Below are 17,100 nucleotides of genomic sequence, written 5' to 3'. Positions count from 1 at the left end.
GGTTTGTGTGTACAGTTCAGATGTACCCCTTTCGGATCCTATTTAAAAATTGCATGACTTTGATTCAATCAGGTTATAACATATTTTTTTGCATTTTATCCACCCCTAATAAATTCTCCTAACCTTTGTTCATGGTGTGCCCTATTATATGGTGATGTTTTTAGATATACTATTGATGTCCTCATACTTGAAAAGACCCAAAATATGTGGCCCTTTTTATAACAAAATGCTATTACTAGGGTGTTTGCTATTTAAAAAAAATAATAAAAATCCAATACCAGCTGTCTATTTTCCATTCCCAGGAGCTGCAATATCCAATTCCAGTGGTTACATCAATTCACTGGTTTGTTGTAAAGCAGGTGGAGCTGAGCATTATGTGGATGTGTGACCTTTTCCATCTGTGTGTGTCTGTGTGGTCTGCATACACATTAACTGTAGATAATAATTATGTGTGTCTTGTCGCTTTAACAGCTACTCTAAAGGAATCTGTCAAAGAAATAAATTGATTGGAGTCTCCCTATGACTAAACCAATTTTGTAAGTAATGCAAGCAAAGAGAGAGGTAGAGAAAAAAAATAATTCAATTCTACCGTACACATAAGACTTAGTAATAAAAAACTTCTATTTAGGTAACAGTGATTTATTATATACTGTACCATGTTAGCAGATGGAAAAAACATGGACAGTGGCAGATTTAGTGTGACATAACAGAGTTGGGTTTCTAATATAAATAGCTTTGAGAGTTTTTTATTATTCACTTTAAAAATGTATTTCTCACTATCGAAAATCTAATGCGTTTTTAATCAGTACAAAATAAAAGGTGAACAAGAGTTCATATTGAGTTATGTTCTCCATCAACATATAATGCAGCAATTTAACTGCCCAGATGCAGCCTTTTCACTTCTTTTACAAAGCAACATAGCTTTAATGTTTGGATTTGTTATTTGTTCTTAGAATAATTTAAAATGAAAAACCCAAAGAAAAGATTTCTATCAGGCTGAATAAAGGAATATTTGGATTTAACAGATTTAGGTCTATAAGAAACTTGAAATATTTCCCTCCTCTACCCATTTCTTAAACTCAACTGCCTGAAGTGCTTTGTGACTTAAGTGAGAGGCCCAAATAATTTGTATTTATTCAGCTGACCCATTTTCTTTCTCAGTCATAACTGGTTGTTTTTGAGGGAGGGAATTTGAAAAATCTGGTTTTGATAAGCCTTTCATGATTTCCAGCACTTTGTTCATTCAATTCTTCCAAGTCACATTAACTTTTAGGTTTCTCTGGAGTTAAAAATGATCCTAGTGATTTTAAGATGCTTGTTGAGAGCACTGTCAAAACCAAACATTAAAAAATGTCATGCAGCTCCAACATCTCAGTAGTATTAGACATTAGTTGGCCCATATTAAAAGATGTTTAAATATCTGAGCAGAGATTAATTTTAGATAGCTGCAGTTTGTTTTTCATTTGTTTGGATCATTCTTTTAATCTAAATCAAAACTACAAATTGCATGCGCTATGTTAATTTTACTGACATCTCTCAAGAACTTGAAGGCTAATAACATTGCATTTTCTGCATTTTCACTGTAGGTGCTGCAAGGCATGTGGTAGACTAATGAGAGTCAAAGGCATCCCCTTTAGTGATTTTTGTTCTCAATAACTGGTTGGAACTAGTAGGATTTGAAGACTGAAAGTGTCATGTTAGATTAAAAAATGAGATGTGTCATACCAAAATAAGTTTGTAGCAGAAAGAAAAAAAGGATCTCCTTTCTATATACTTTCTAATATAAATTTTACCCAGTTTCAACAAAAGGAGGTTGGTATTTTATATATAACACTTATCTTGGGGAAGACTGCAATAAGTATTTACAGGTAGATTGGCAGCCTGCAGTGCAGCATATCACCCTACATCAGCAGATCTGTCAACACCAGGTTATCCAGTTTTGCTGAGACACACAGTGACTGGCACAACCTCCCATCTTAAAAACCAACTTTCATAAAGTAAAAGTCCTTTGTCAGCTTCTGTGACTGTGTTGCTGTAATTGTCTGTTGGAGACATTACTTATAGGATTAACCAAACCATTATTTTAATGTGAAAAAGAAAAACTCTTTTATTTAGATACAGTATTTGGTCATGCTTTTTTATAAATATTTCAGGCAGATGTATAGGATGCTGGACACATAAACATGTATGGTGGCTTTGAAACTGCACCCAGAAGTGACACAAAATCAATGGTTACAGTGGAGTTGTTACGCATCAAGATGTATTATATATGGATTATCTTCGAAACGCTGTTCTCGTTAATTGTCTAGTATTAATTATTCAGATTCCAAGAGGAAGTGTTTTTCACTGGCAACGTTGTATGGCTCATCTCAGTTCTGGCTAGATAATTAAACCGTGGCAAGACAACATGATGGGATGGTCGTTTTTGAGTTCCTACTAAGTGTGACATTTTTCTCCATGTGTGATATCAGCCGTGTTATTCTGAGAGGGGATTTTGATGAAATTGTTACTAATGTTCATTTTTATTTCCACATATTTTATGACTTCTTTAGAAGCCTAAAAGATCTATAGTAGAGACATAGTTCCATAGCAAATCATTGGGCTATCACAATTTTGTTGAACGCAATCATATTTTAGATGGAAGGGTGACATTGTTCTAACTTAGTACATAATTGTATATGTACAGTGTTATAAACATCTTAGTATATGCAAATTGGAATGAGATCTGTATGCTTATTTTAAACGATTACTGGTAAAACATCTGTGGTGTATTTAGAATCATGGATATCTGAGCATCATGGACTGGATGATGGTATCTTTCTGGGGAAATGGAGCTCATCAATATCCTGATAGGAAGGTACTGGTTCTTTTTTAAACACTGTCCCCTTGGTACTGCAGTATGCTGTGAAATCAATTGTATATTGATCACTAGCTAAATACATAAAATGAACAGTGTTTTTTCTAAATCTGAAGTGGTTATTTTGTGAGTCAGCTATTGCAAAGTCCAAACATTTTCTCCAGTATAAAGATCTTAATTCAGGAGCTAGTTATAAACTCTTTCAACAGTTTCAGCTGATACAGTACCTCTTGGAATGCATTTATTAGACTACCCTGGCTGGGGAGGATGTTGTGGATTTGCGGATAACTTGGAAGACAAACAGGAAAATCAATATTGCTAATTAGATGTGTATCTTTTTGCTAACAATTTCACAGCTTTTAACCCTTCAATCAGAATACTCCTATTAGAATGGAATAATATACACTGACATCAGATTCCAAGATGCTCTATAAAACCTTAAGAGATCTCAATATTAATGATTACTTGCAACTGTTTTGTTTAAATTGAGAACATCCAGTATTACAAATAGGGCTATCTGAATTTTAATTTATTTTATCAATAAACATAAAGTACAAGAGCACATAGATTACTTTCTATTTGTAGTCAAGAAATCAACTGATGGATTTAAAGCAAATGTTTTTAAGGTAGCAGCAACCTGATATTAGCACAGAAAATAAGGAAGATCTTGTTTTTTGAAAAGTATGCCTGTTATTTGAAACTCTATTTGACTGTCAAGTCTTTATTTGAGGTTAATGATTTTTTTTTATTATGGAAATTGTGCTTCCTGGAGTTCTAATGACTTCTGCTAACAGGCTTATGCTCTGGAGTCCATTTTGCAAAATAAGAGATGAGAGAACATCAGATTGGGATTAGTGTCATGGGTTTCTTAGTACATGTCTTCAGGACATTGATGAATATCTGAACAATCTTCACCTTAACCTTAATCATAATAATTGCTTTTGTCCCTATGCACAGCAAATATATGTGAACCCACTGGCTTGAAAGCACTCTGAGCTAGACTGTCAATAAGAAAAAAGAGCCAATGAAGCAGCCTAATGAATCTATTTTAATGTGCTACTCATTTTATTTTTTTGTTTTCCTTTTCCTCAACTTCACAAGCAGAAGCAGTAGAAATATTGTCAATAAAATGTACAAAACAGTTTTTTTTAGAATGTATCCTTCCATATTTATCTATATCCAATATTATCAGCAATATCCATGGTAAGTTTGGGGTCATTGCTAAGCTTTGCTGCTGTCACTAATTTTCCATATAATCTAAATTATTTCTGCAGGCCATTGTATTGATTTCTGTGTTTTTGTGACACAACAGCATTGCAAATCCCATTAAAATAGTTAAAAATCAGAGACTGTAATGAGCTCTGAATACATTAGCATATTGGGCAGCCTCTAGAGCATCTGTGGAAATTATAGTTTGAGTCTTCCATTCCCAGGAGTCTTCATTGCTACTGTAAGAAGGCCTGCTTTACAGAATAGACAGCAATTCTTACATAAATAAGACATGTTCGGTATCACCTTCAGTGGCTAAAAGGAAGACTTGACTCTGTCCAACAAACAGACCAAGACAGATTCAAATTATAATCTGGAGCAGTGCCACCTTTTTTAAATAGTAGAAATAATAATGAAACATCTGTGTGTGGAATGACTGTTACGTTTAGGATCAATCCTTTGTGTGGAAGCACTTGACTCTATACACACAACAGATGTTTTGTAAAATAAATGTATCATTTAGTAATGATAATAGGACTACACAAGGTTTCCCCCAAGGTGAAAAAATATACTTAAAACTACACTGGAAAAAGATTTCAAGACCCTGGGTCAGAACGACTGGAAATATTGAGGGTACCTAATTAAATACCAATGATTATATCTGAACCACATCCAGAAGAAAGTCCTGCATGACAATTCAAATAAAAGGACATTCTCAGCACCATGTGTGCTGAAGAATGTAAGAGGATATAGTATTTTATAAGGTTAAGTGGAATTATATTCGTCTTTGTAAAGACCACTGCTTTGATTTTGTTCTGGGTATTGTCAGAAAGGTTAGATTTAGTTACAATGTATGAATTGGAAAGCATTTTTCTATACGTACCCAAGCATTCGATGCTAGCAAAATTATAAATAAGAGTTTAAATAAAAGCAAAGCAGACCTCTGCAGTACTTTTTAATTTACTGAATTAATTTGCAGAGTCTGTTTAATTTAATTTGTAATTCAATTTCTGCATTTCTATACTATTTTGTTTGGTTTCTTTATTGTATAGCACATTGTAATGGTGTACCAATGTATAAAAATTATTAGTGTTGTTAATATATGTTTTATGTGGAATATCATTAAGAATTTTCAGACATATAATAAGAAAGAATGAAATAGGATAGTATTAATGTAAGATGGTGTTGTTCTTGATGATAGTATATCAACTATTACAGTAAATGAAGAAATCAAAGACTTAAGTATTTTCTGTTTGTCTTACAGTATATAGTGTTATACTGTATCTTAAAGTGGCAAACTATATACACTTAAATAGTATCCGATTTCAACATTTTTAAATGTTTAAATTATAAAATTATGGGAGAAGTAACAAATATTTAGAATACCCTCGGGGAATCTCTTGTTCTTAGAATTGTATAATAAATATGTGTAGTTTTCTTAATTAATCCACCAAAGAATATTTAATATGTTCATTTCAATCTCCACATACTTGTTTTGCCAAGGGCAGACTAACTAAGACATATTACATATTACCCTACAAAAATTCTATATTGATTCATATACAGTACAGCAATTCTAGAATAGTTGTATATATTTAGTAATAATATACTCAATATGAGTTTTAATTTTTACACATATTTGAAAGGGCACGTTTGATACAAATTTCGTAGTGTTTGAGTGCCAGGCAGAGTGTGACTCACATGCCTTCTGTTTTATTGGAACAGTTGTGTGACAGTAGAGTAAAAGCTCAATGTCATGTTTAATGAAGTTATCTGCACATATATAGTGTACTACAGCTTTTGGTGCCTGATGATTGTCACTTCAGAGAATGTTATCCTCTTCTTTCCTTTTCATTCTCATTGTCCAGTCTCTCCTAAATTCTGAAATACTGTATAGTGACTTGTGTAGGTTTTACTAAATGGTGTCATACTAATCAATTTCCAGATTTCATTGGTATATGCAAGCATCCATTTGCTCATCATAGTGTAGGTGGTAGACTACTGTTTAGATGTTATACCCTTAAAATGAGCTATCTGCAAATTAAAACCCATAAGCACATTTTAGTGTCCTATAAACTGTGCTATGAAAAGAAAAGAAAAATATTTGGAGCAAATTTGTTTTTCATAAGGCTGACATACTGCACAATTCTCCTGTGAGTATACTATTTGCTGTTTGTGTAGCGGGATTACAGTAAAGAAGCAGGCTGTATTTTTCCGTAGCAAGGAAGAAGTATTTTACTTGGATTGAATAAGTCATGGTTGATTGGAAAGAATCCATTTCCTACCCCGTTTCACTTTTGCATCTCAGTGATGATACCCTGTTGTAGACTAGTATGTGAATAACTTCTGCATTTTTAAAGCATCGGGTTGTATGCCTCGATGCGTATTTGTGAAGAAGTGAGACACTGCTACATAGTCCTCTGGATTATTAATTTTAATGGAAAGTTATGTATAAAATGTGAAATGATTCTCTCACTCCAGTATTCCCCTGATATTCATACAGCAGGTAGAACAAAATAGAAAAAAGCAAGCAAACTCCTAATGCTTTCTGGGGCAACAAAATGCCTCTGAGACACTTTCACCACCAGCAACTCCAAATCAAATGTTTGGATATGTAATTTTGAGTGAATTTGCATGCTTTGTTTGAGGAAATGGGCTGTTTAAATGCTTTCAGTAAAAAGAACATATATTCTATAAAGAATGTGCATTTTTGCATTTTTGCAATTTGAACAGTTGCAACGTAAGTTTGCAAAAGCAAGTTGATCTTATATCCAGTATATACCCATGTTTTCTTTCAGACACATTTCCTGAAGTCTTTTTTTCATTTCTTTTGTGAAGTATAGTAATTTGAACGGCGTTGTTTCACACTTCCAATTTACCCAGAATGTCTCTGGCCTGGATCTTTAACTGAGATAATTAAAGGAGACTAATATGTCTGCTTCTCTCTGCTCTAGCCCTGTGGCAGGTTTTTTACTAAAACTGTCAATTAACTAATCAAGAATAGCAAGTCTTTACAGAAGTGAATCCATCAGTGTGGCATGGCAATCTGCCACTTGCTTTATTGAATCTCATATTTAGTCTCACAAATCTTGATTCAATTATGGGGTTTTACTCTAATGAAAATTTTGAATCAGGTATGCAAAACCAGTGTCATAATGCCCATTTGAAGCTCCCATCTTCTGGTATACCAACCGTGTTATACCCAGTGCAACAAAGAAACATTATAGACTAACATTTTATCACTTTACTTGACACATACCAGTAGCTACAACAACAACAACAACAACAACAATAATAATAATAGCTAACTTTTCTCAGTGGGAAATCTGAACTCATTAAAGATATTTGAACAATGGATCTTGGAATAAAAAACTTAATAATAATTCCTTACATTTATATAGTGCTTTAATGTGCAGCATCCAAGTGGATGATGTGACAGCATCATCAACAGAGAACACTCACCACACATTAGCTATCAGTGGAAAGGAGAACAGGGTGATGAAGCCAATTTATAGATGAAGATCATTATGAGGATTATTATTACTCCTTTCGAGAAACACCCTGGGATTTTAAGGTCCAGACAGTCAGGATCTCAGTTTTCTGTCTCATCTGAAGGATGGCTGCTTTTTATAGTACAGTGTCCCAGTCACTATACTTTGACATTAGGACCCACGCAGACTGCAGGGTGAGCGCCCTCTACTAACCCACTAACACCACTATAGTTAATCTATGGTACAAACAGTTACACTAGGCACATTCCCTTCTAATTATAACCTATGTGCACAGTCAAAACAGTTCCAACTGTACAATGGCAATTACTATTTACAAAGTAATCTCTTTACCGTAACATTGGTAAGTCCCTGATAGTCATTACATAGTCATCAATATCCCGTCGGGATCAATAAAGTGTTATCTATTTATCCATAATACTGGATCCACCTCACCGGGGACAATCAGCAACATACTTCTATTTTATTTGGTACGCATAATTTAAACAAGAATATAGTTGAAATCTCATTGTAACAAAAAATGCACACATTAATTAACATTGACTTCTAAGATTGTTATCATATCTATTAGAAATCCTAAATGATTCATTTTAAGAGCTTGCAATAAGGTTTTCTAACTGACCACTACTGAAGTCTGAGGGATATTAATTGTAACTGCAGCATTAATACACACATCTACAGTAAACCTAATATATTTTTATTTCTACTCAGAGAACTGATCAGGAAGAATAATGCATAATTATTTAATTTTCCAATAATACTGTCTCTTACTTAAAATTGTGCGCTTTATGCACTGACATTATTCCTATAAATGAAATAGAAAATTCACAATGTTATTAGGTAATTGTAACTAAATGCACTGTAATCATCAGTTTTGAACCTTGGTTGAAACTGTTAGGATAGAATAGAAGGTAGTGTAGCAATTCAACCAGCTATATCAAGACATCAAACTGGACAAAACAATATTTTCTCACAAGGGTACAAGGGTACAAAACACCTTGTGTTGATTTTTGACTTATCCAAACCTATTGAAGAAGCAGAAATTAGACCTTCAAATATAACTGCATGCATTTGCTTAGTAAATTTCTCTTAGAGTTTCAATATGAATCTCTTCTGGTGAGTTTCCAACAAGGATCCATTAGTTTGAAGCTGATAAAAAATAACACAGAACAATGTCACTCGTTACTAAAGAGACACTTCATTCTCCAACTCAGTCAATCAAACTGTTATTAACACCAATTCTTCTGCCTCTTCCCTCTTCACTCTCTGTTATCTCTAGCTGGAAGAGAAAATGGAAGATGCAACATTCATACCTATAACAGAAACAAGAAACCACTCTAATTACATAAAAATCAGAAGACAAATTGCACTCATCATAAAAGAAGACAGCATAAAATACCCATCTTCATATTGTATAGATGTTAAAGACTTCAACACTGCATTGAACAGAAAGAATTTTCTTATAACAATTGAAAACATAAGCAGTTTTAAAATAGAAGATGAAGTGGTTACAACAAAAATAAGAGGGCCTAAGCATGGTATGGAATAACAAATGCTCTTTGTAAATAAACTTCAGTCATGAACACATGATAAACTGTTGGAGTATTGAAAATCGAAATTGTGAATAAAGTGGATTTACCTGTTGCACACTGCATTGATCTTAGTTTATGAATGCAACCAGCATTTTGCCATTTTTCAGTGTGCTGAAAAAATATCCTTGTACCATGAAAGCAATACAGTTGGGGATCATGTTTTTGAATGCTGATATCTTGTCAGGAAATACAACTGTTCTGCTATTCTTTTTTTTTCAAACTTTCAATTTCCAGCTTCTTCCCAGAATAATTGTATTTTTGTTCCAGAAAAATACAGCACAGTGAATACACCTATAAAAAATCAGTAGACAATATAAACACACTCTTCTGTATTAGTACAGGGCATTTTATTTAACACCTTAAATTTACATACTATTTCAGTACAATATTGCGTATCATGACCTGGGTACAGTTGGATAAAAGAAAAGAAAAATAATAAAGAAGATCAATTCATAAAAATGTGCAGCGATGTCACATGACTGTTACATGATTTAATGTAAATTTAAAAACCAAATTCTTAAAGAAGCCCTAATGAGTTTTTTTTTTGTTGCCACTTTAGTCATCAATCAGATAAACATAATTAAGTTGCTCCCAGTCAACTTTAGGACTAACCAATCACTTTCAGAATTGCTACAGTATATTACTTCTTTATTTATTCCATTTTCTGTTACTGAATTGGCTAAAAGAGTTCAATCCTGTTTGTTTTGGAGTTGAGATGTTATCCTTTAGGGTGTGGGTAGGTATTTGAAAACAATGGATGTAAGACAGTCAGCTGTACTGAATTTAACTTTTCTTCTCCTTACTGGTATGTGGGGTAGTTACAACTGTTGTAAGGTTCATTACTACTAAAGCTCCCTTGTCATTCATTATGCCACCCAGCATGAAGGCATTTGGAAATGACTTTGGCAAATGCCACATGTGACAATTACTGCAGAAGCTCTGCTAGTGCCAGGGTGCACGTTTGGTTCTAGAACATGGTCAAATGTTCATTCCATCAGTTTAGACATGTGCAACTCACATGGCTTCTGAAGTATGCCACACACACATTGAAAATGAAACCTTTTATTTCTGAGAAAATCTCCAGCTTAGATGAGGCACTGTTGATCAGTATTCGTTTATCACTGATTTTCAAAATTGATTTAGGTATAGTATGCATAATTACACTAATTTATTACACATTAGCTCAGCTTCAACTCATAAAAGCACATGGTGTGTTATTAAACCTGGTACATATACAGTATTTTTCCAGTTTATAAATAATTTGCACTAATCCAGAGAAGGATGCTCACTATAAATATTGATGAAAAGGCTCCTGAAAATGTACCTGGTTTGGTGATGCCTCCTGCGATTGAGGACATGCAAATGACTTGCCTAGGAGTGATTCAATATAAAAGAGTAGCAATGTTACGTCTACTGAGTGATTGCATTGAGCAAAAAGAGGATCCAGACACCATGCTGAGATCAAAAGAGCTCACTGATTCTCCTTTGGATTAAACATGCTTCTCCTGCTGGTGAGGGCAATGGGGGGTGGCTTTATATCTAAAGTTTAGATATAAAGCCTTTCCTGAGACAAAGATGAGCCCAATTCCTGGGATCCCAAAGAGTTATTTTATTGCTAAGACATCCCATTGGGGCATTACTAACAAAACTTCAACTATGAAAGTGGTGTTTAAAATTAATTAGGCTCCTGGTGGTTTCCAGCTTTGTCAGTGTTCCAGTTTATCCATCCATGGATCTTCTAGCCACTTTATCCAATCCAGGGTCATGGGCGAGCTGGAGTCTACCCCAGCAAGCAAGGGGCACAACGCAGGATACATCTGGATGAGACACCAGTCTATGACAGGAGACACACACTCACACCAGGGCCAGTTTTCCCATAGTGAATTAACCTACTAGTATGTCTTTGGACTGTGAGAGGAAACCCATGTAAACAAAGGGAGAATATCCAAACTCCACTCATATACTGTAGCACACCTGGAATTGAAGCCAGGACTCCAGCACTATGAGGCAGCAATGCTAACTGTTGTGCCATTGTGCCACTCCCAGTTTATCCATTGATATCTTATATATAAAACATGCCAATGGACAAGCACATATTTTGCATCTATTAATTGTTTAATGGCACATTAATGTTCAAGATATAAAAACAATTGGAAAATTACACAGATTTGGAGGAATTTTCTGGACTTAAAAGGTTCACAGACTCCATTAGGAGGCTTCTAAGTACAGTAAACTTCCATCTTTTACAGAACCGAAATATATAAAAGCTGGAAACATCAGTTAGTGATAAAATTTTCAGAATGTGAAGCAATTGTAATTTGATTTTAATTTCCAAAGCATTATATACTGGAAATGTATTCTACCAAAAGTGTCATGCCTGTATTTGCTCACAGAATGTAAAACAAATGAACAGAGCAGACATGAAATACTAATGCTTTTCATTTTTCAATATCTAACATCACAGTTGCTCGTCCCTCAAAAAATCCTAACCCTTTAACACAACGAGTCTGTTCGCTGAAATAAGGTGCCAGGGGAATGTTGAACACATCTAGACACTTGAACATTGAAATGGATATTTCTTGTTATCAGTCAATCAGTGCCAAGTCTTCCCCCAAGGCAGATGATACTCCTCTTAAATGCACAAAACAGAGGGTGCCAATTTCACATACAGGGCATGTAAGCGGCACTTTAAAGCTCCTGGAATTAAATTAGATACCACTAGAATAATGGCTTTTGATCTAGAGTGGTGAGACAGCTCCTCACTACAACCTACTCTTCTAAAGATTAACTTAGTGTGTTTATAAATTTGATGCCATTAATTTTACAGTACACACTTGGCATCATCTAACCTCCGTAAAATACTTCTAAAATGCACAAAGGTTGTTTTTAGAACAATTTGCTGGCTATGCTCCAAGAGCCGTTAAATGAAAACACATACTAGTGCAACACTTTCATCAAGCATTAACTGTAACATTTCACCTTATTTTTTAGCGGCGATGTTGAACAGAGGTCCTACAAATGGGATGAAATTGAAGTGGCTGTCGTTCTTCTTGCAGGGGAAGGACTTTGACCCAAGCTTCAATACATGTCATGGAATCTGTTTTATTTTTTGCTATCCTAACCTAAAAAATTGAAATTTGTTTACTACCTTATCCTTTCAGCTGTTTTCATTTTTTCAAATGATATGCATTAGTGCAAAGTATATGTAGTTATTTTTATGATTGGTGTGCATTGATATAAAGAGTTTTGAGATGTCTAGATTTATTTAGAAGTTTAATTTACCATACATATACAGTTTATTTAGAAGTCTAATCATTGTATTCATCCACCTGGTACCATCAACCACTATTGTCCTGGGCATTTAATAAAATTTGGAAAATGAGAGTTGAAATCATATTTTAGACATTTACTACTTGTACAATTCAGTGGTGTTATGGGATTTTCTAATAATGTCAGACTTTAGATTAATCATTTTCCTTGTTTCACAACATGCTTTATTGCCATGTTGTATTCGAAATTCAACTCAAATGTGCTTGTGTCTACATTCATATAGTTTCCTATGACTGTACAACCAAATTGAAAATAAGTGAAACGATTATCTTCTGTTATATCTGTTAACATATTGTTTGTAACAATCTGTAAACAATAGCATCTGCTTGTTTTGTTTTTGAAGATTGACTCCTTCACTCTTTTTTTTCACTTCTTCCTCGCCACTTAAAAGCAGTATTGCACCAGATTAACTATATATCAGAATTCATTTAGACCACTTCGCTGTCAAGTATGCAGAGGAGTGATATGCTCATATGTGAGCCCAAAATTATAACAATTTAATGGACTGTGATAAATGAAGGAATTGGTATTTTTTCTCCACAGATTACTGAGATATGATGATTTGCTTCCAGATGACAGTAAAGATAACATCACAATTTTTACAAGAATTCTCGACAGGCTTCTTGATGGGTATGACAACAGACTGCGCCCTGGCCTGGGAGGTTAGTGAGATCTCTCCTTGTTTCTAATGATGTTCAGCAGTTTTACAGTGTGGTTCATGCCCAGGAGCTAATGTCAATCTCAAGGGTTCAGCAAAGGCATTTTAAACCAAAATGCCAAATCCTCTTTTCTTTGCAACCATTTCAATCAAGCGTTCTTGACAGTAAATTTTAGATTTATCCAAGTCATATCCTACAGCATCTTATTTTAAAATATAAACTCAACTGTACAGGACCTATTGTGTGTTTCATTGATAAATGACCCACTGCTTTGAAAAATCATTTATAAGAAACCTGTATAATCAAAGCCTAGTCTTGTAAGTAATTTTACCCTAAATGCACAGTGCATGATGACTGCACAACACGTTTATCCAATGAGTAAAATACATTATTTTTATTTAACTTCTTTTTCTACAAATGTTTCTTTTTTCTTTTATTCTTAAAATATGATTCCATTTCCTAATGTAGTCTCATTTTCTCCAAGGATATAACACTATATTCTTTATACAGTTCTTTTTGTCATATTTATAAACAATTTCCTGTTGTTTTACCAAAACATTAAGACGTTTCTGCTATAGAGTATTTAAATTGTAACATACAGTATTATTGACGTCCACTGTAAAACTATGATTACAAGGTTCCTATTAAGGGAATGCAAAACTGGTGAGCAGTGACACCAGTGCTTGGGAGATATATGAGCTGTCTTTAACCTTTGTGGAAAGCTTTGCTGCTTGTCAGCTTCAAGATAAAGAAATGCCTCCAGGACATGATAAGCACAGACAGTTGAGCCTATAAAACAGGAAAAGGATTACAGCTTAATACCTCAGGGCAGGGTTATGTTCTTTGTTGGACATAAAATGTTGTCAAGAGAATTTCCAAGTTACTTATAAAATGTTCCTGTCCCTTTATGATTAGCAGTGCATTGTAATCTGAATCACGTATTTGTGTATTATTGAAGTTTGTTAATGATTATAACATTAAAGAACAATGGCTATTGTAATTTTGAGAGTTGGTCCTGAAAACTCAGCTATATCTAGAATATATCTAATTGATGTTTTTCCCCCCACTCACACTGTTAAATTAATTCTGTGGAAGTAGTCAAAAAAGTAAAACGTGTTCAGAGTAGGCAGCTTTCCAGGTTGTAGTGTGACCTAAAAAGAAACAGATACTGCTTAATTCCATGTTATAAAAAAGATAGAAGAAAAATGTTTCTGCTATCGAGTAGAATGGGGGAATGAGAAAAGGTGGACAAAAGAAAGTGAAAGCGAGAATGTAAAGGGGTAGTTGAAAAAGGTGGCTTAAGAGATCAACAATTACCATGGAGAGATTTTTGAAGCTCTTGGCTCCTTGAGATGTCCTGCTAGTCCTGTTTCACCAGTGTACAGTAAATGACAGGGCATTTTCTACAAGTAAAACAATAATCTGATCTTGAAATTGATAGAAGGGTCATGTATATACTTGGGCTGTTGGATATTTATTTGAAGGTGTTTTGAGTGTTATGTGAACAGAACACTGGCTTCTGTTGCAAGAAAAAGTGCTTGGCAGCTGTGAACAGTTAATGGCGTTGTGGACCGGTGCAAATTAGATGGTCTGTGGTGTGTAGGGAATTAAGGTTTCCGTTGAACAGTTATACTGTAAAATGGAGAGCTTTTGTTTGATGACTTTAGTAATAGAAAGGGTGTTAGAGTAGAACAGAAGGACATCTTTAACATGGAACGTGGGTGTAGGGTTGTTCAGCCGTTCTGGAAATTCCATGTGGAGTTGGTGTTTCTCGTATATGAACCCTGTCAATGCTGTATGAAGGATATTAATGCAAATAAGAGTAAAACATTGTAATTTAAGGGCTTGGTTTTGGAATTAAGTTTTTTCACTGCATAAATGAAGATATTTGAGGAAGTGAAGTTTTGACAGGTTTGTGATAGAAGCAGCTCTAAAGAAGATAACTGGGAATCAGTGAATTTGCAATACACAGCATTTGTCAATCCTGGGTAGTTAATAAAGAGGCTTATGTCTAGACAAGAAAGAGTGATGGAAGACACATTAACAAAGAATTTGAGACATGGATATAACTTGGTGCAGTGCACTCACTTTGCACTAACCAAGCCATAAATGGAGAAGAAGCACTTCTCCATCCTATCCATCCATCCATTCTATCCTACCACCCATGGTGACTGCTGACCTTATGGTAGAAAAGATTATTGGAAGAAAATTCATTCAAAGTGAAAACCAGTTTAGCCACTCAGATAAAGATGGCTTTGGGAGGTCCAGCAGTAGGTTTTTGTTGAATGTATGTTTGAAATCTGTGAAGCTGCCACCATGGGGAATAATTACATATAAAAATGAAATGTCCATGATGACCTTTATGAACAGTTAAATTAAAAGCCCTTTTAGAGTCAGAGAGTTTGGTTTGGTTACTATCTTTAATCTATGAAGGGGGACCCTGAAGTTCTCTGCATACTGAAGGACTCTGAAGGTAGTATTGCGTAGTCTCTAAAAACTAGTTACAGGCTGACACAATCTGGTGGTCTAGGATGTCATGTTTTGTAGATCTTGGAAAAGAGAATTGAGTTGTTAGTGTTCAACAGTATGATGGTTAGTCTCATGAGTTTATTCTTCATTGTTGATAAAAAGTATAATTGTGGATACAATCCCTTGTCTTTGGGTTCAGCGATTTTCAATCTAGTGCCTGTTTATAGCCAGGTGTCACGAATGTTGGAAGGGACAAACCGTGGAGAGGCAGGAGAGCGAAAAAAGACCCTATGCGAGGCGGCGGAACAGGGAGTTAGCCCGGGCTCGATAGTGCAGAGAGTTCTGGAGTGCCGTATAGAAACCTATGCCCTCAGGTAGCGGACATGGGGCGACCTGGTGCTAGGCGGGTCTCAGGACATCCGAACGTCAATGCCGAGCGAGGCAGAATAAGTGACCCGGAAATATAAAGCCCAAGAAAAGAGGGAAACTGGAAGGACAGCAAAGCAGGAAACTAGGGACAGGACAGAGAAGGAGCGCCCTCTGGGTGCAGAGGGCATGACACCAGGGAATAGATTTCACCTCTAAAGGCCCCCATTTTTGAACCAGTTTCATGATAACAAAGAATTGTGTGTGGGGTTATATTGCCTGGGAGCAGAATACAAATGCCCACCTTTGATAATATTATGTTTTTTACAATTGTGTCAGTCAAAAAAGAAACCAGTGTTAATTAACGTGTGATGTCATTTTATCTCTGAAACCTTTTGTAACATTAGAACAAGCCTAGAAATGATCCACCAGCACTGTACAAATTTGTATCAGTGTTCAAATATCTTGTGAAAAGCCATTGGAGAATATGTGTTTTTACATAAGTGCTCTCATATTTCTGAAACAAATTTTCAACATATAGTATTCTGCTCTGTACCTAGTCTTCTAAATAGTTTTGATCTTACTATGTTTGGCAAATAATTAATTAGTTTTTGTGTGAATAGCTTTGTTAAACTCAAGTTCTTACAATGCCAAATATTCACTGGAAATAACCTTACAAAAACAGATGACTCACAGGTCTCTATAGAACCGTTCCTATTTTCTATAGGAACCTGTACATTTTTGTATTTATTGTAATTTATTGTTTTTGTAAGGGAAGCTAAGTTTTGATGTAGCATTTTATTACAATTTTACTTTTACAATATAATTCTCGATTCTGCTGAACTTTATCTTCAGGCATTGTGTTCAGTGGCCAAATTGTTGTTCTATTGGATTGTCAGTTTTAAAATAAAAATGTAGATAAATTTACATTCTTCTTGTCTTTTCCAGAAAGTGTAACTGAAGTCAAAACTAACATCTATGTAACAAGTTTTGGACCGGTTTCAGACACGGATATGGTAAGTGTTGATTTCTAAATAGAGGAAGGAATTTATGGAAAATCTCTTGATGTTTAAACAGATTTATACGGGCCAGTCAATATACAGGAAAAA

At 34.8% G+C, this 17,100-nt stretch overlaps 1 long non-coding RNA gene across 1 annotated transcript in view; it reads left to right on the top strand.

The window, feature by feature from the left end:
- LOC148828526 (uncharacterized) overlaps positions 1 to 17,007 on the top strand; it is a 49,800-nt gene extending 32,793 nt beyond the window's left edge. Inside the window, exons 3-4 of the long non-coding RNA XR_016091544.1 lie at positions 13,041 to 13,159; positions 16,940 to 17,007. This is a non-coding gene — a long non-coding RNA (uncharacterized LOC148828526). The remainder of the gene's footprint in view (positions 1 to 13,040; positions 13,160 to 16,939) is intronic.
- The last annotated feature ends 93 nt before the right edge of the window (positions 17,008 to 17,100 follow it).

Source organism: Atractosteus spatula, chromosome 9, assembly GCF_055471065.1.
Source record: "Atractosteus spatula isolate fAtrSpa1 chromosome 9, fAtrSpa1.hap1, whole genome shotgun sequence".
Lineage (NCBI taxonomy): Eukaryota > Metazoa > Chordata > Actinopteri > Semionotiformes > Lepisosteidae > Atractosteus > Atractosteus spatula.
The sequence above is the reverse complement of the archived record's forward strand: the minus strand, read 5'-3'. Positions and strand labels throughout refer to the sequence as shown.